Consider the following 16,226-nt stretch of genomic DNA (forward strand, 5'->3'; position numbering starts at 1 on the left):
CATTAATGTAAAAAACACTGCATTAAGCTGCATTTTCCTTGAGGTAGGGTAAACAGATACGCAATGTACAGTATGTTGCCTTTGCTGTCATACTTTGAGTTGTACCAGAGTTACAAAGAGATGACTGGGCAGAGGTGTATATCATTATCATGCTGAGTGGGCACAAAGTGGGGAGTGAGGCAGGAAGAGATAGAGATCGGAAGAAACGGACAACAGACAGCTGTGCTGAGGTATGCAGCACTGCAAAGTCAGGCTGTGGGTTGTCAGTGGGGCAGAGGTGTGTCTGCTGCCTCTGTAAGAGGACACGGAGACATATAAAGTTGATTTTCAAACAAATGGCACATCACAGATCAGTTGGAATCCACACATTGAAGAGGTACGTCGCAAGACCTGTAAACAACCTCTGAGGTGTCAAAGAAGTTCCCTCTTTTTTTGCATTTTTAAAAATAGTTTTTAGTGGAAACTCATTGCATTGGTAGTATATACTACATCTAAATCAAATTGAATGATGCAGAGCTAAAACTAACAATTATCAGCAAGAAACAGCAGCAGACACTGAACTGAAATTAAAGAGAGTAGATATACATAACATAACTAAAATACTTCATGCATAAATCACATGCTTTGTGTTTTAAAGCCTCTATATAAAAATATAAATGTAGTCACCAAGTTAAGCCAATTAGCAAGTTCCTTTAAGTAGGCACATTGCCTCCAATAACCACTCATCTGATTTATCCTTTGGTGAAAATAATGATAACAATCATTTCATTAATTCCAATGCTTTGTGTTTTAAAGTGGGATAATCACATCTCTCTCTTTTTTACAATTCTTGTTTATTTTGGGGGGTAGTCTGCTATGTCATCTGCCTTTTACACTGCATTATGTGAGGTCACTTGTGTGAAGGGACTTAGATGCTGTAATGTGCACACGCAGCTGTAACAAGCTTTTTGATTATGGCAGACATCGAGGGTGTGACTTTACTGTCAAAGAATACCATCTTACCATAACAAATGGCTGTTTGCTGCTATTTTATGTTAAAAATCTCATAGATGATTAAACATTTCAGAAAAACACCTTCAACTTTTTCTTTGGGGGTACTGAGGGTATTTCCTGTGTCTGGCCTGTGCTTTTGTGGCTATGAGCTGGTTTAGTGTTCAAATTACTGATGATCCAGCCTTCCAATTGCTCTCAGAGCAGCAAATTACCTTGATAAAGTGTCTTTTACAAACATGTAGTATTTATCTTTCTTTCGTGTATTTACTAAAATCCGAAGTTCTTAAATTTGCCTTTTTCTTCTTCTAGCCAGTGGAGATTTCATGAAAAGATCTGACTGGGAAACAACACGTTTCTTAGTTTCATTGTAAGCTTTTCTTTATTTCTCTTTTTCTTTAACTGAGCACAGGGTTCTCCCTCGCTCTTGCTGTATTTCCTCAAACTGTTGCACGTTAAGAAAAAGGAAGATGAGAAATAGCTGGAAGGAGCAGATGGGACAAAAGGGAACTGGAGTGGAGAAAAGCTGAATATAGGGCAGTGAAGGGAAGACAGGCGGTATCTTTTTGCTTGATTCCTTAGTTCATTTCAGGTTAATTGAATCCTTTAAAAGTGCAAAGACACGTGAAAGAGGAGAGCGGGAGGTGTGGGTAAAGAGAGTAAGAGAACCACCCATCACTGGTAATGGCCTGGTTTGTTTGTTTTCATACCCATGGTGGAGATTGTGACCCAAAAATAAACTTGGGTCAGATGCAGCGGCATTACCCTGACAGCCAAATGTCTCTGTTAGTGCTGCATGCAAACAAAAATATGCTCATTCTCAAGCTATATCTCCCTAGCAGAAGGCCACTTATGAAAACCTGTCCAGTCTTAATTGCGCTGAACTTTTGCTTGTCGATGCTTTATTGAAGTTGAGGAGTTGAAGTGATATCAGTCACGCTGCTGTATGAATTCAGTCATGCCTCAGTTCCTTCTCTGTTTGCATATTTCCCATTCTATTGATGCATCCTGTTTTCTTTCTTCACTTTCCCTTTACGCTCCCTCCTCTCCCGTCCACTTGTGTTGCAGTTAGCTGATAAGGGAATTACTCCTTTCATTGATGGATCCTTTCATTCTCTTCTTTTAATCAAGCCTGTTAGTACTTCTTAATTAAGACATCACAGTAGCGTTTGATCACTTTTGCTTTTCTGTGAGAGAGAGGGGGATGGAGGGAGAAAGACAGTGAAAGAGATCATGAAAAAGAGTGGGTATACTCCACCAGTCCCTATTCTGTGTGTGAAGATGACTGAACAGCTTCAATTGGGGCATACACACTTCCTTCAACTCTGTTCTGCCAGCCCTTGAGGCTTGTGGTGTGTACATCTCCCAAGCCAACAGACGTCAACCTCCAGAGATCCATAGTAGACAGATGGTATTGGAGGCTGGGTCGGATGGCTATCGAGCTCCCTACTGTCAGTTTGTTGTGATGATCACACACAGCAGGCTGTCAATACTCACAGTCCACTAATCAAAGAGTTTAAAAAAGAACTAACAACAAAGACTATTTAGAAGGCAAAATGCAACTTTAGCTTGGTTCCAAAAAAGAAATAAGAACTTGTAAATACTAAAAGTTATGCTTGTATAGCTTGTGTTGAAACAGGGTATGGGGCATTAGCCTATCTTTGGTCGTAGTTCCCACTCCCCCTCCTAAAGGCAGTGAACAGAGTGAGTGCTTCTTTCCTCTAATGGAACGGGTGGGTGAGATGTGCATTGGGTGTGAGGTCTCTACTGTACATACAGTACACTTACTGAGGGTCCAAATGGACGAGGTATGGGAACTCAACCCTCAGGCTAGGAGTGATGGAGAAAGGAGGAAGGGTGAGGGCTGATGACAGAATCCTTAGTCTGACAGCCATGACCTATATCGCTTTGAGTGTAAGAGAGAGAAGTAATGCATAATTGGAAGATGCACATTTGCTCAGTTTTTGCTGAAAGTCTATCAACCCAAATAATCTTGATTTCTCTGTGATATCCTAACATAATCAGTATATACCTTTTGCACTCAAACACACACACCCACATTCACATATATACAGTGTGTGTCTGTCTTTCTCGCTAACTGTCAGTTAATTAGTGAGTTGATGTGTGCTTGTGAGTCAGGGAGAATAAGGTACTCCCATTGTGCGTATGTGTATGTGCCTGTGTATGTGGTCCCCCTGGCATGTCCTGGATCCCGTAGCGGGATACGCAGCCCTTTCTGCCTGGTTTACTGATGGGAGCTGTTTGGCTTCCACACAATTTAGCAAAGGAAACTCTGTACAACAAACATAAACAGACAGAAGCTGATCCTGGCAATAACAGTGAGAGCATACACAAAGAAACACACAAACACACACACAGATGGGACACGTGTAGTCACGTTGGTGTCACATAAAAAGCTCGGATGTCATTCACCAGAGCAGCTTTGCAACTTTCTGTGTTGATAATTCTTCAAAGTAAGAAGCAAACTCACGAGTCCTGTCTCATTTCTCTGCGATGGCTCTCTGCTGCTTCACCCCTTTTCCATCTACGAGCTGGCGATTCTCCTCTTCGGAGCTTGCAGCCTTTCTTTCTCTCAACAAGTAGTCCATTTGCCCCCAAGGTACATGAGGGTAGGAGCAACAAAGGGAGGGGACAAAGAAAGAGGAACTTAGATCCTTAGAGCGGGGCATGGGCCCGAGTGGTGATGGAGAGCTGGCATGGGGAAGCAGAGCATTGCGTGCGTGTGTGTTTGTGTTCCTCTTTGGTCACTGTAGTTCAAAAGCTGAACTGCATCCAAGCCTTGGTAATGATGCAGCCGTCCACAACAGACTACAATAACCAACAGTCTATTGCTGGCCAATTACTGTCCGCAACAATTATATTTCCAATTCAGAGGTAACAAGGGAAAGTGGCCCAACTCAACTAATCATTTCGAGCAATTACTTTTAAAACTAATTAGAATGTCAGGTTTGGCTGTGCATGCCTGAGCTTGGGGGAGGTTTTTGTTTGTGTTTTTGTTGCTGTTTTCACTTTGTCAAATGGGTGGACTTGAAAGGAGAGAGCAGGGGGAGGGGGCAATATCAGCAACAGTGCAAGCCAAACATCAACCATCACCATGGGTTGAGAGACTTGGTCATTACGGCAGTTCTGTGAGTTTGGGGAATCCATTGTGTATGAGAAAATGCTGTGCTCGTTCTGTCGATGCCAGGCACTTTGCTAGACTGGTAAAATGAGTTCTTGGTGATGTCAGCTGAAATGCTGTGAGAGAGCTAACAGACCACAGATCTCTGGAGCCTCTAAGCTGAAAAGAGGGTGATGTGAAGGGGCACAAGCTATTGAAGGCTAAAAGCTGAATGTAAAAATGCTGTTTCGATGAGCTGTGGCGAATAAGACATGTTTCTAGAAAGGATGAGAGAGGACAGGCTAGCCAATATCATTTGAGTGCTGAATTACATGCTACATCCTCTCTTTCCTTTCCTTTGAACACAGGTTAACTGATTTTGTGTGATTTAATGTACTTTCCCATAATTGAGATTATTTTCTATTGTATAAGATAAGATTTAAATTACTATTGTGATAATAATTCTTGCAGAAACATTAAACAGTCACAATCATTGACTTAGGAAGGAAGTCAAGGTCAGTACTAATGCTATCTGTAATAGGCATATTTACAAAAGTGAGGAATAAAACTCACGTCTTGATCTGATACATTAATCCAGATCCCTACAGGGGTATTACACATTTTTAAAATGCATTTAACCAAGGGATACCTTGTACAGAAAACAGGGTGTATATTTCAATAAATAATGAGTCTTTTAGGTAACACTTAAATCAAATGAACCATCTCATATCGCACAACTAAGGAATGTGACATAAAATGGAACAACAGACTCCAACGGTCGAATTTATAAAACTTGTTCTTAAATACATGATGGTGCAGCAGCGTGTGAGAGCACATGGAGTTTGTGTGCACCAATGTTTCCAATTGGAAAATCTGCAAGATCGGTTGTGTTATATATTTTATGAGACCTGGGGGTTTCTTTTTATACCATACCGTTGTTAGACACGCAAATACCTTATGTATGTACAGCTGGTTAAGACGCACACACACGCACACGCTGACTTGTAAATGTAAAACGTTCGCCTTTAAAAGAAGCAGATTAGTCACATCAGTGGGACTGGTTAATGCATAGCAGGGTTACGGCAACTCACGCGAGTCTGGTGAGAGTTTTTTCTCTTTGTGTGACACTTTTCTTCCCGATGATTGTTTCATTTGTCAATAAATGTAGGGTAATGTGCTAACTATTCCCTTTCTTTGCAATAAAATTTTCATGCGCATCATTGCAAATGTACTACAGGCCTTAAAAAAAATAAATCCTAGAAATTTGCATTATTCAGTGTTGGCTTTGGGTCATGAGTGTCCAAATATATGCACACATGTGTTGTACACAACCACACACATACAAAAAAACCCACTAAAATGCCTCTAGTAGTTGTCATAACACACCACCCCTGATGGAGTGACGTCTCATTACTAGACAGCTTGCAGCAACAGCATGGCGTTACCTCTCCCACTTTTACAGGGCCATGGTGACAGTTGTGATTTTATCAACAAGCCCAATGAATGTGACATGAGTCAGTAAGTTTCTATTAAAGATTTTATAGAGTAGGCAGTTAAAGGTATTTGTAGCAAGCTGTCTTCATTTAGTGAGAATAAATTTGTTTTATTCTGCAAAGAAAACAGCTAGTTTCGGCTTCTATATCAAAAGTCACACCCTAATTGCCAGGACATTTAGAGAATTAAACCATACAGTAGGGAAAAACAAACTGTTTAAGAAGCATATGTCCAATTGAAGGCTTCAAGCAATGCTGGATGAAACATGCTGCACAGTATGAAGTGAGTTCTCTGAGGGAAGTGGACATTTGTGAAATGATACATTTCCACAAATGAGCCTAATTATATTGAGCTACTGGCCCTGCAATTATTTAGCTTCTGTACTTTGGCCTAAATAAAAAGAAATTAAATAAAGAAGAAAATACTGTATCACTTCACTTGATATCTTTGGATTTAAGATGTCTTTGGAAATTAATTCAAATAACCACTGCAAATTGAGTGGTTTGTTACTAAAACCCAAATGCATTTTCACTCAAATTGTTGTTTAATCACCACTTAGATTACACTTTTTTAAATGTACACAAAATTTAAAAAAAAAAAAAAGACAACAACAACATCTTTTGCACTAAGGCAGCATAAAATGGCAAAGACAAGATGATAACAGGTAAAGCTGTAGCTGGAACCATAGTGTACATGCACATTCAGGATGCCATAAAAGGGCTGTCTGATGAGAGAAAACAAATCCTGTAGCACTAGGAGATAAGATAAAGAGTTGAAGCTACCAATAGGCATTTAATGCTCCGGTGCACTTATTGCACATGCAGTGGATTAAAACCTGTAACTAGACTCTGTGATGTACACATATTCTGAAACCTACAACTCTAACTTCCCCAAGGAAGGAAATACATTGTAGTTAATCTGGGAAAAGGGAAATAGTAATGTATATGTTTTCCACAATCTCCTGCAGTCTGCAGGTAGGCGTTTTCAAAAACTGTTTAGTCATCATACAGTTGATTTTTTTCTTCTCTTTTCTTTTTTTTCCTATTTGCTATTTTCCTCCAAGTGAATAATTTAATTCTTAAAACATTTTTATGATTAAGTCTTGTATGAAACACAAGACTTTTTCCCTTTCTGCAACGCAATGTGACTGCGTTGTTGTTTTTGGCGGGGGGGCTGACTTGTTTTCTTTCTGCTTGAATAATGCGCACACATTTCTTCGTTTTATTTTTTAAGCATTAATATCTGGATGATACAGACTCAGAGATACAAATTAAATTGAGAGGGGGAATGCACTTTATTCTCACAACAATTTGTTTCATGCCAAACAAGCACAGTCATGTAATTATCGTCGTGGTAATTACTAATTAGGTAAAAAGAGATTCACAATGGTTGATTGTTATTTGTTATCTACGGCACTAAGGGACGAGATTAAAAAATATCTTTGCAGAGTATATTCCAGTGTTTGTTTTCAGTTTTTGCGTAACTTTCTCATACATAATTAGCTGACCCCTTTAAAAGCCTGATTATTTACAATTACACATCTGTAATTGGTGTTTTTCCTTTGGTTTCCCCAAACACTCCTTGTCAGAACATCATGCCCATTATGTTCACTGTGATGATATCCAGGCTGGAGATTTAGTCCAGAATTTCCTTCAGTGGGCCTACTGCGAAGGAGAGAGACCAAGATGGTCGAAACAGAGGCACGTAGAGAGGAGGGGCTGTTGCCACCGAAAAAAAGAGGAGAGTTACTTTGATTGACAGTTGTCTGGCCTGGTGCCTGCAGAGGTTGTTCCCCCCGCCGACTGCTATTATCAGCAGAAGGACTTCCCCATCGCCTTGGCAGCGACTGTGTCACCCCTCTCCCTTGGAGGATGCTATCCCATTTGGGAGGAGATGAATAGGGGTCCCCTCACCCCATATGAGGTCTCTGTGGACAGAATCTTTACAGAGGAAGCACAGTGGAGTAAACAGACTTTATGTCAACACCAGCATCTTCAACATCTTTGAACACACACACACACACACACACACACACACACACACACACACACCTGCACACAGAGAGAGAAGGAGAGAAAAAATAGTCTTTCAGTACTTGGGCTTCAAAATAGCAAATTTGGGAGACATTTGTTTTTCCCAAATATGATATCGATATTCTTGCTGTAAAAGGGAGACCTATCTAAATTGTTGCCTTCCACTTAAATATGTATGATTTGAATGCATCGGGCTATTCAAATATGGCAAATGTGAGTTTCTGGACTGATGTTAATGTTTAAAGATTCTCCACCTGTGGATTAACAGCAGTTGTTCAGAAACCGCTGTCTGTCACCACGATTTATTTCTTATTTTGTTTTTTAAAATTTAACATCTTGATATAAATCTTAAGTTTAAACTACAGTGAGGTTGCATGACAATAGCTAGCAGCCGAGCTGCTCTAATTCATTTGCGCACTCTGTGATGAATCACTGAGGTATAAATTTAACATCTTTTTGAAAATTCTGAGCATTAGTCATTCCCTCATGTTAATTAAATACCATCTCAGTGAGTCTGACATGTAACTGATGGAACAGCTTGTCGTGACATTTGTCCCCACTTTAGCATTTAAAGCTGCATGTCTGAGAGTATTTTAGGTGCACAGTTAATTTCTAAAGGAATGCAGACAGCTCACACACAACACACAGACAGCTGCAATGCTAGGTGATTGGCATGTTCAATGTACTGTGTGTAATGCAAGTAAATCCTTCACTTAGGCAGGTGTGTGTGATAGAGAGAAAGAGAAAGCACCAGGAGACGCAGAAAGAAAGAAAGTGTGTGTGCAAGTGTCATGGACAGGTTTTATTAAATTTTGTTCTTTTGACAACATCCCTGCAGCTGTGGGCGTGGAGAGCCTCTTGACTCGCACTTAAATATACATGTATTGTTCTTTCTTACTTTTGGATCAGACGCGGACAGGCCGTGAGAGGGTAGATGGCTACATTTTTAAGTCCATGTCCAACATTATCTTATCATTCTCCTCCATTAAAGAGCCATCTGGGTAAATAGTAATGCTTTTATCAGTCGCGACTGTAATAAGTACAGACGACAGTATCCATGGTGAGAAACTGCAGGTGTATTGTGTACCTTATTTATGTCAGTACACCTGAACTCACTCACCTGTGCTGTCATTCCAGCTGCCAGCTGATAGCTGACCATATTTGGCTCACACAAAAACCTTTATTCTTAGCCAGCCCCACACACACACACACACACACACACACACACACACACACACACACACACACACACAATCACACACACAATCACACATCACTTCCTCACTCTCAATTTAACCTTAGTGTGATGGGGCCCATGTTTAGGCTCCTTGCGGGTGTTAATGGCCAATGGAGCAGATATCGTAATGAGTGATCAATCTAGTTGCTCGCCGTCACAGCAACACATTAGCCATTCATACAAATTCAGTCCACTCGCCCAAGCAGAAGATCTGGATGCATATTTAATGTTTATCTTTTACAGATCTCATTTAAGCAGACCTGTTTGTGAAGCTTTGAAAAGGTGGCAAAGTCCATACATAGTCTGCTCCTACCTGACAGAATCAAACAAGTGTGTCTTGCATCCACGCAAGTGATGTTCTTTTTTAATGAAGACCCTGGAAACGCTGCATCTGTGAATAATAACTTGATGATTATTGTGATCAGTTGAAGCCATTTTACAATTAACACTCGTGCTTGGAAAAGAGGCATCACATCAATTAAACAAGAGCCAAAAACTAAATAAATAAAAATGGTCCAGAGATGAAAGAGAGCTGATGCATACAGTATAATGTCAGGATATAAAACGCAGCAACCCTGGAGATGGAGAGAGAGGAGGACAGTCACTAAGAGTGTCTGCTTTTAAGTACCTCAATCATGCACCTGTCACTCCGTTTCCTCACATAGACATCAGTGTTTACCAAAATGAGGGCTGACAGAAGACATCAGTGCTGGTTTGTGTGCAAACAGCTTGTTTGGACAGCCTCGTGGAGCCTGCCTGGTCTAGCACACGGATGCATTTTTCTTAAGATCAAATAATAATCCATTTAAAGTGTTTAGAGTAGGAGAAGCAGATAAGAAGAGCATTAAGAACCAATGTTGTATTAGCTTTCTGAGACAGTATTTATATAGCTTATATATGAGATATATAAGCTCTTTCTCTGTCTTTATAGATAGATAGATAGATAGATAGATAGATGACATTGTATATACATGCTAATATGTGCAGCAGCACTGTATTTCAATAGGCAGTGAAATGAAGTGAGGCACAGTCACGAATCACACTGAGTATTTGCGTAAGTTAAAATAACCCTGAATTCATTTGCAATGGATCTCCCGTTTCTAAAAGCTCAACAATTGCAGCATCATGCATCCCAAGTCACCCGAGCAAAGTCTGAAAGCAGGTTTCAGGCAAGGCTGGTTCCAATTCAACTGTGATAAATGGGCAGATAAGACAATCAGTGCGCACTGTGACATAGTGCAGCGTCAGACCAGCACTCTGCTCGGGAGTTCAGGTGCAGCCATGGTCCTGCAGCCAAGAAAGGAGGGAAAAGCATAGGCACAAGGAGATGTCTTGTACCTTGTGTGTATAAATACCCAAACTACAGTATTAAAGGTGACTATTAGTTTGAGCTCATCTTGTTTGTCTATTCTACTGCCAGCTATGTGGTACTAAGGCCTCTAAACGTGAAGATTCACCTTTTTTGGGAACTAAAACAAGTATCTTAAGGACTTGTATCAACTCAAGCAGGAAATCACTGTGTCCTCAAGCCAGCATGGAAAACGAGTCTGCAGTTGAGAAACTTGTACCTGTGTGAAGTGGTGAGTTGGCCAGATACCTAAATACCATTTGTTAGTTACTGATAAATGAAAACTGTGTTCTTGGCTGACTAAAGAATGTATGAGACTGTTTGAAGTGTTTCTGTTGTCTTGTGCTGGGAAATGTGTACACGTGTACATGATTCACTGTCTCCAAAGGGTGCCAAGTCACAGCAGGGGAATGCCTGCATTGCATTTCCCTCATCCCTACGATAAAATAATGAATCTAATTGTGTGTTGCTCACTTGTACAAATCATGAGGCTATTATGGCTTCTCTTTCCAGCTTATTCTCAGGGTTGGAATGAATGCTGCTCCGCACGCATAGATCCCACCCACCCAGAGCAACACACCTCCATATAACATCCGTGCACACAAAGTAGACCCTGAACAAAATACGTCAATGAGATGAATTCCTGGTTGTAAAGATTCTCCCTTTATTGTCTTCATTTCTGTGATCAGCTTTGTGTTGTTGTGGTTTGTACAATGACTGAGGAACCCTCTTGAACCAACTGAAAAGGTTTTTGTAATTTAAAAAAATTATTTTAGACTAGATAGGTGGATGCAGGAGGAACCCAGGGAGGAAAAAAGATCCCTTTAATGTGTTTTTTATATACATGTTAAGTCATGGGTTTAATGTATTCCCTTTTTCAATAGCTTAAGCAAATTCTGCATTTTAAGCAGGAGGAAAAACACACAGGGAGATTACTTTATGTACATATCAAGGAAGTGCAGCAGTTGTCCAAGTATACAGTGTGTTCAGATATCTGTGGATGTTGAAAGCTTGAGCATAGAGAGGTTTACACGGTGAAGTGAATATGGCAATACTGCCACCTAGAGGTGTGTGTGGGGGGGAGAGGAACGAGGTATAAGGACTGTTAACGCCAAGCTCACTTAGTTACAGTTGATGACAAAGTACTAACTATAAGAGCAGATTCCATTTTACAGTATAAATCCTGGATCACCAAAACGAATGCAAAGCCTTTATGTGCCTGTGTGCATTTGTGTGCACCAGCATGTGTTCGCCTCTCGTCTGTGACTATCAAAAGAATAGAAAAAGCAATTCTGGCTACATTATGGTTACATCAGATGGGCCATCCACCGAATCCCATCTCCACTGAATCCCATCTGTCCTGCAGAAGTAACCCAGCACATGCTGACCTGCTCTCATTTGCTGTCAGAGAGACTGAGATGCGGGGCAGGACTATAAAGAAAAGACGAGGCAGTGAAAGAGAGAGGGCTCACCTGTGAACCAGAAATGCCCTGTTCAGGTGGGACCTGTTTTGACCTGTTGCCACAGGGACCCTAATGTAAAGGGTGAGGGGGGAGTGGCCATCTGGTGTGCGTTTGTGACTGTATATATGTGTGTGCTTTTGTTTATGTGCCAAAAGGCATTAATAGGCCAGTGGATGTCTCAAACAGCTGTTACCATAAACAACATGAAAGCATATTAAACATTTTCAAATGCTGTTGTCTACAATGTGAGAATTTGCTTTCAGTCACACATGACATAACGCATACATCAAATTAAGAAATCTCCATTCCAGGGCATCGAGTACATTTGAAATATTCTTTTTGACGTGTGCAACTCAGCTAATGTGGAAACAGAGCAGACAGCAAAAAAACGTATGTTACCTAGAGTAGAGTCCATCTTACAAACTGTTTTAACATAAATATTGTCATCATCCAGTTATGTTGCGCATGCTAATATTTTCTGTTTCAATGGGGAAAGGAGAGACTATAAAGACTCCTCTATATTCTGCTTGTCTAATAATTGGACGTTAAGTGTTTTTTTTCTGGAATTATATACTTGATTTATTGATGTATGCTGTATAATTTCACAATCAGTTCTGAAATTGCCTGACAATGACAATAATGTGATCTTCTATCTTTTACAGTCAAAGGTCAGCTGTTTCTACTATTGTAACAATAACAGTCAAAACAAAATCACACACACTAATCGGAAAAATAACATGCAACGACTCAGACGTGGAATGACCTTTGTTGTTTATAGAAGAGCTGGTTCTCTTACAATCCACGCTCATGCATGTGAACATACGCTAAAGCATTCAGAAGTAAATATGGACACACACTCACCTCTTGAGAGACTGAAAAATCTAATTGGGATTTAAATTGGTTAGAGGCCTGGGGCAATGTTTGGCTGTGTGGCTCGTGTGTGTCTTATTCGTTGCTCTCTAAGGTCATTTAGAAAGCGCTTGTTTAGGGATGAGTGATTAGCAGAGATGTCCAGGGGCTTCCAACTCATAGGAGGCTTCCTGGAAAGGCGGGATAGACCTGCTACAGTGACATGGCTGAACAGTAAGGGCTCCAGGGCTTTGCCATCCAGTACAGTGGGGATTTTTGCTGCGGTTGTGAATCAGCGTAATGGATACTTATCTGTTTGAGCTGCATGTGTGAAATTACATATCAAAGGTGAGTTGCAGGATTCCTGAAGTGAAGGTATTTCACCCGTTTTATATTATTTCTGTGACCCGAACCCTTAACACCAAGAGACAACATGTTACCACATTTAAATGACAGCACCGAACATATTTATGCGCGCGCAGGGTGTCACATGCACACAAACAGACGAGCATTCAATGTAACAAAGTCCTCTGTTGAACCTGACATCCAATTTAACAAACACCAGTTTAAAGTCCTGTTGACAAGAAGCAGGAAGCGAGAAGAGAAAGAGGATATGACATGAGGAGAAATCGGCTCCTTCTGTTCCTTGTCACTCCAGATTATTGAAGACTTACCCAACATGCACCTGGGGGAATCAGTGTCTGTCCACCCAAGTCTCTCAGTCTCATGTTGCTCTGCTTCTCTCTAACACACAGACGCATACACAAAACACACACATACTCTCTTTCTGTCCTCCTCCCTCCTTTCCTCCTTATCAAACACGGGCCTACTGTACACCCTTATTTGCATTTTTTTCCCTTTGTCCTTAAAAAATATATATTATTCTATTTTTATTTTCCAACCAAGTGTTTGCAAACGGTTCAACGTGGGCATGTATGTCAGCCTTGGTATCCTTATACATATGTGTACATGTGTGAGCAGATGTTCGCTTGAGGCAGTCTTGCATGCTTGTCCCTGATAGCTCAATAGAAATATGGGACAAACTTGAAATCACAAAAGAACTTTGCGTCAAGACGTATTCGGCATACAAACTGAATAACTAATAGGAGTGAAATCAGTTCATCTCCATCAAATCGCACTGTCCACATTTTTGGCCTGACTATTCATTACAAGACAATTTATTATAATTTGTATTATTTCTACGTGTTCAAGGAGGAGGAAAAATACATCTGTTAATAGCGTGAATCCCTTGATAACGTCCCCGCAGAATAGGCTGCGGCTCTCCATCTGATATTAATAGGTCTTCGAAACACCGCTGTAGTTATTACAGTTATTTATACATTTTACTTCACAAAGCCAGCATACCTCAGTGAGCACCAAATACATTTTGTCAAACTCTTTAATGGTAATTTAATGAACCGTGACCTTTGGATGACAATTAATGCCAGATGTATTTCCACAATATTCATTTACTACTGGCTAATTTTACCTTGCCTGCGTTTTCTCCTGTGCAGATATTCATGCAAGTCTTGTTTAAATGAGCTTTTCATCATTAGTTAGCCTCACTGGGACAAAGACTTGCCTGTCCACTTGCTGGAACTGAATTTGAAAATCCACCTATCAGTCCTTAATGAATATGTTTATAAAATGCAGAAGCTCATGCATTAGCTGCCCTTTCATCATGAGTGGTTTTGATAAAGATGATAGATCCAAATGGGTGCGTTCATTATTGGGATACAAACAATTTCGAGCTGGACTTTGAGATGCGTGTCACAGAGCTTCTAAGAGCATCTAATGTCCCCTATTGATCGGGTTATTGACAGGATTGATGCAGAATCCAACAGACTCATGAAGTGCTTTTAATTTAAACCTTATAAGTCCGCAACATTTTTTTGGGTTCAAGTGAGATAATAATCACAAGATCTCAGAAATATCTAGTTTCCTCTTGTTCTTTTTTTCTCCCTCTACCCCTTCTCACTATGTTTCCAGTCTATCATACATCCCCCCCTTACTGGGATCAGTGGGGCCATCACGCGCACACCTTTGATGTCTCCCAGAGTTAAGCTGGTTTTGAAGTCAGATTAGTGAATTGTAAACACCCTTTTAGACCTTCAGACTCTCTCCACAGAATGAGGGAGAGAGCGCGAGGGAGAGAAAGTGAAAGAGTTGTGGGATTAACCCATACGCCACAGCTCAAAGGTTAGCCGATCCAAAACCACGCTCCATATTGCCATGTGCACAAACACGAATTGAGGTGTTCAACTCATTTATCATCTGCTTTTCTCTCCTGTCTCACCCTTTTTCATTTCGTTTTATTTTGGTGAAGCTACGGAAAAGGCTGGATTGAAGCAGACAGTAGATTTGTGTGGGAGGAAGAGTGCCCTCCCTGCTCTCACACACACACACACACACACACACACACACACTGACGTGCATGCGCACACATATATACACACGTGTACGGAGAGAGGGCAGTGTTTTTCAGAGGAGAAGCCCGTCTGTCTCTTTCACATTCCATTAGTTCCTGGAGCTACATCAGAGGGCAGAGGGAGCACACAGACATTCCTGCAAGACGCAGATGTCAGGATCAAAAGTCAGACTGACTCCTGTACGCAGCAGGGGAGAAAGACAGAGAGGAAGAAAAGAGAGGGAGAGAGCAAAGGAAGAAAAAGAATTTATGCTGGGTATGGCGAGAAAGTGTGGCCGCATCTTTTTGAACATCCTGTGTGCTGAAACCCTGAAAGAATTATTCACTCCTTCAACAAATTCTCCAATTTTCTGCAAACAAAGGCCTTATCCACTACCGCGTGTTTCCATCTACACCTGTAATGCTTTGTGTATTTACTGTTCTCAGGGCTATAGTTGCTATTGTTACTTACTGCTCTCTTGCTGCCAGGCTGATGGGAAACCATGCACCATGCTGCCTACATCTTGTGCCTTGTTTCAGTTATTAAAAGGCACGGGACCAGATGGTGCATGTGTGCCTGTGTTTTGTGCGTGCGTGTGTGTGTGTGTGTGTGTCTGTCTCCAGGTCTACACTTTGGCTCCAGGCTCTCCCAGAACTGGCACAAGCCCAAGTGGGTCATCCATGCAAAGATTCTCTCTCTCTCGCCTCCTCACCAAGAGCGCATCTGTGTACGCCTTTACATGGGGAATGCAGGCGTGTGTGTTTGTTTATGTGTGCTTCTTGTGAGGATACATTATGGGTTATAGAAAGGATGTGGGTGCTGGGCAAACAAAACATAATTTCTGTTCTGCATATGTCCATCTCTCCTCCTGGGTCTTTCAGTTTCTCTCTTCTCTCTGTCTGTTTTCCATCTCATTTGTTGTTTTTTTTAATCTCTTCCTTTCTCTAATCTCTAGCCAGCAGAGAAACCAGGTGAACATTCAGTCAAGTGATCAAGGGATGTTTTTTTTCTTTCTTTCCTTCCTTTTTTCCTGCTATTTTCACACGATAACCCTAGTATGAGAAAGAGAAAGAGAGAAAATAAATAACCTCGCCCTCAAGAGACTAAGAGAGGAAGCAAAGCAAGCCAAGGTGGGTAACGGTGAACTGCAGACATATGTGCAGGGACACTGAAGTAAATGGCAGAGGATGGGAGGGTAAACACTTTCAGCATCGGCTTCGGAAAAGGAAGACAGAAGGAGTTAAGAAGAGCCATGGGCCTAGTAGAGCTGTCAAGACGGCCAG

General features: G+C 41.0%; 1 long non-coding RNA gene across 1 annotated transcript; it reads right to left on the bottom strand.

Moving 5' to 3' along the window:
- Positions 1 to 2,035: 2,035 nt before the first annotated feature.
- LOC145425860 (uncharacterized) lies at positions 2,036 to 3,623 on the bottom strand. Its single transcript, XR_013906618.1, has 3 exons — positions 3,482 to 3,623; positions 2,779 to 2,896; positions 2,036 to 2,177 (listed from the first exon to the last, which is right to left on the bottom strand). It is a non-coding gene; the product is annotated as an uncharacterized LOC145425860 (long non-coding RNA).
- Positions 3,624 to 16,226: the final 12,603 nt, after the last annotated feature.

The sequence above is a fragment of the Astatotilapia calliptera genome, chromosome 1 (assembly GCF_964374335.1).
Source record: "Astatotilapia calliptera chromosome 1, fAstCal68.1, whole genome shotgun sequence".
NCBI lineage: Eukaryota > Metazoa > Chordata > Actinopteri > Cichliformes > Cichlidae > Astatotilapia > Astatotilapia calliptera.